The sequence below is a fragment of the Meleagris gallopavo genome, chromosome 3 (genome assembly GCF_000146605.3).
Source record: "Meleagris gallopavo isolate NT-WF06-2002-E0010 breed Aviagen turkey brand Nicholas breeding stock chromosome 3, Turkey_5.1, whole genome shotgun sequence".
Taxonomy (NCBI): domain Eukaryota; kingdom Metazoa; phylum Chordata; class Aves; order Galliformes; family Phasianidae; genus Meleagris; species Meleagris gallopavo.
The window spans coordinates 5,580,121-5,583,319 of NC_015013.2; the positions used below are offsets into that span (position 1 = coordinate 5,580,121).

The following is a 3,199-nucleotide window of genomic DNA, read 5'->3' on the forward strand; positions in this document are numbered from 1 at the left end:
GGAAAAAAAAAAAAAAAAGGAAATCATTTCTGTGAAGATCTGGAGAATAACATTCTATGTTACCATAGATTTTACTGTAACAATCACAATGAGTTAAGTGCCCCTTGGTACTATTACAGCAGTGTAAGAAAGCCTAAGCATAAATAATCAGCAGGGAGAAAGGCCAGCTGGACACCTGACATTCAAGAAACAAAGCTGATTTCTGTTAGTTTAACAGCCATCACAGCTCCACTTGTAAGGCTTCTCATCTTTGAACGTGTTGTGACAAGGATATTTGTTTAAAAAATGGCACACCTGTAGACTGACAAAGCTGGTCAAAGTTTTCAGGTTTGGGTTTGTTCTCCAAAACTGCATTGATCTTCTCATCCCATAGTGAAAAACAGGTTTCATTTTCTGTCACTACAGTCCAATGGAGATCAGTTCCCAGAACAAGCACTCCAATAGAAACACAAGATAAGCAGAAAAATTTAATATTTGCTTGAAGATTTTTATGTAGGATTAAGACAAGCAATTCCAAAACGTTACTAAGTTACATTCATACCATTAATCTTCCAATCAAAGACTGTACTATTTTTAGTAATCTGCAGAATTTTTGGAGCTGATTTGAGAGTCAAGGCTGAGCATAAGAGGTCTTGGGAAGCTGACTGGAGTAGAACTTACAAAGACAATCTCCAGTTATATTTCACAGAGCCACAGATCCTTCTGAAATGGAAAACAAGGATAGCCACTGCCAAGAAAACTAAGCTTGCTTAAATTTTCCCATGTAGTGCTGCTTAATATTGAACTAACCAGCCTGGGTTCTGACTGTTAACACTGCAGTGCCTGCTGCTACTCCTCAGTTTCAGCTGCACTAAATCAGCAGCAGTGTGCTACAAGCCATGCTTTAAAATGAAGTTTCCTACATCTCTCAGCTCCTGTTATTCAGGTGACCAGCTGTAGCCCAAGCAAGCTCTCACCTGCCTGCCAAACACCAGCATAGAACAAGATCCTGTTTTTCCCACAAAGCCTACTTTCCATATACCCTAACTGGAGCTAGAAGTTGCCCTTTTTGGGGATGGGCATATCCACCCCCAACGATAAACTCTGTTTGCATGTCCTGTGACTTCAGTTCCCCTCTTACACAAAAAACTCCTTCACCACAAAGGTGATGTGAAGTTCAATCCATTAACGAACATCAAGAACATGAACTGGCTGTGTGGGTAAATATTGACAAAGTTTGAAACAAGTGACTCAAGTACTCTGAGTCTTCCTGAGTCACTCCTCTGTGGGATTTCTGATCCTCAGTGGCTTCAACAAAAAAAAAGTCTCAGCTACCACCCAGCATCTCATTGCACGTATATGTGCTGCCTGTGTCCATTCTGCAGTATGAATCACTTCCTGTGAGCAACTTTATTAACTGGAAGTCTCTTAAGAGAAAAGGAAAGAATATCTTACATACAGCTATAAGGAACAAAGATAAGAGAATTTTCTTGACCAAGGCAACAGGATATTTCAAGAGAAACAGCTAATGCCACTAAATGCATATACAGCTACAGAAGTTACTGCATATTACTAGTAACAGCAAATATTTCCTTCCTTTCTACATGGAATAAGATGATTGAATGGAGCAATCAGTCATTTTCACCCTTTCTGGATCCATCCTTTCTACGTATAAATACACAATTCCAGTAGTCTAAAGTAGTCTAAGGTTGCTCCAAAAGTAATGCCTCCATTTTACGTCCGTGAGAACTTCAACAGATACAAAGAGCACAATAACAGTACATGAAAGAGCAAATTTTCAGCTACTAAACACTATTTTTCAAGACAGTCACCACCACTAGCTATGCATTTTTGCTGGTGATGAACAAGAGTTTACATGCCGCACTTAAATCACTACCACCTCACTGTGCTCACATCCACTGTTTGGTCTCCATCAATGTTCTGCAAGTGCCAGTGAATGTCAGTGGGTGTCATTTTTTTCCTTACATTGAGGAATTCAATTTCACGCTTTTGCTTCATCCATTCTTCTATGGAAGACACCATGTCCCTCTGCTACCATCTGTCAAACAGCAACAAAATGTTGAAGCATCCAGCCAATGTTCTGTTGCTTCTATTGCCATACTACTAACATCCACCTCTGATATCATGGACCAACCTGATAAAACATTACTTTCAGAGCACCACTAGTATATATGAAGACCTTTGCTCCAGTTGACATCTATAGCATTGTATTAAAAAGATGGTTTAAAGCCATATCTTAACACCATCTATTAAAATGACTAACACGAGTGAGAAACAACAAAGTTACATGCCCTGCACACAGACATCAGTAAGGGCAAGCCATATTAGCAAGCTATCTTTTTTACTAGAAGGAACTGATAAGGTAATTTCAGCAATGTATTAAATCTTAACTCATACTCTGTCCCACTTAGCAGCAGGAAGGTCTCACTAATGGGCACCTGTAGAACATATGGATTGGAATACATCCATCATCCAGCACCTCAGATGATACAAGTTACTGAGTGCTAGCACACCATTTATGATTTGATGACTTATGAATGTATCCCTGCATTTTACATTATTATTGTGTACACGTGAAAAGAAAAAAGCAAGCTTCACAGAGAAATCCATGGCTACATGTAGTGGTTCCAAGACACTATTTTTTTATATAAAACAGACTGAGGTTTTTTTTTTCCTTCTGCTTTCTCATTTTCTGACTTCATCATTGTACAAGGAGGCCTGTGAGCCTTTGATGCATTCACCCAAAACAAACAAATCTTTGCAACTCTTGCAATCTTCTTCTTTTGGCCACCCAGCAAGAATCCAACAGGATCCCATGTCTGAAGGCCACCACTGAACAGTACTAGCAGGGGAAAAATAAAAGATGAGGTTCAAATGCAATAATTACATAATATTTTTCTAATAAAATGTAATGTAGGATTAATGTAAACAATATGTTAAAATCTTCATCAATCAACGTTGAAGAATGGGCAACATTCATCACTTAGAGTGAAATTGAAAGAGTAGAAAATCCTTTTCAGTGATTAAATGAAAACTCTGAAAGTGACACATCTCTCAGACAAGCAGTGGTACTAGTACCCTAATTTGGACACCAATCTTAAAAGGATATTCCCTTGAGACATACCAAGGGAATCCTTCACATGCATACAAACATTAAAAGGTTTAAAAAAAAAATCATTAAATTTAAAAAAAAAACAAA

The 3,199-nt window shown here is 38.2% G+C and overlaps 1 long non-coding RNA gene across 2 annotated transcripts in view; it reads right to left on the bottom strand.

Moving 5' to 3' along the window:
* The window catches only part of LOC116216417, a 182,793-nt gene that overhangs the window by 177,125 nt on the left and 2,469 nt on the right, over positions 1–3,199 (bottom strand). Inside the window, exon 1 of one of the 2 annotated variants that reach the window (XR_004159103.1) lies at positions 295–429. The exons of the other annotated variant lie outside the window; for it this stretch is intronic. This is a non-coding gene — a long non-coding RNA (uncharacterized LOC116216417). Of the gene's footprint in view, positions 1–294; positions 430–3,199 lie in introns of those variants that run through there. 2 annotated transcript variants of the gene reach the window in all.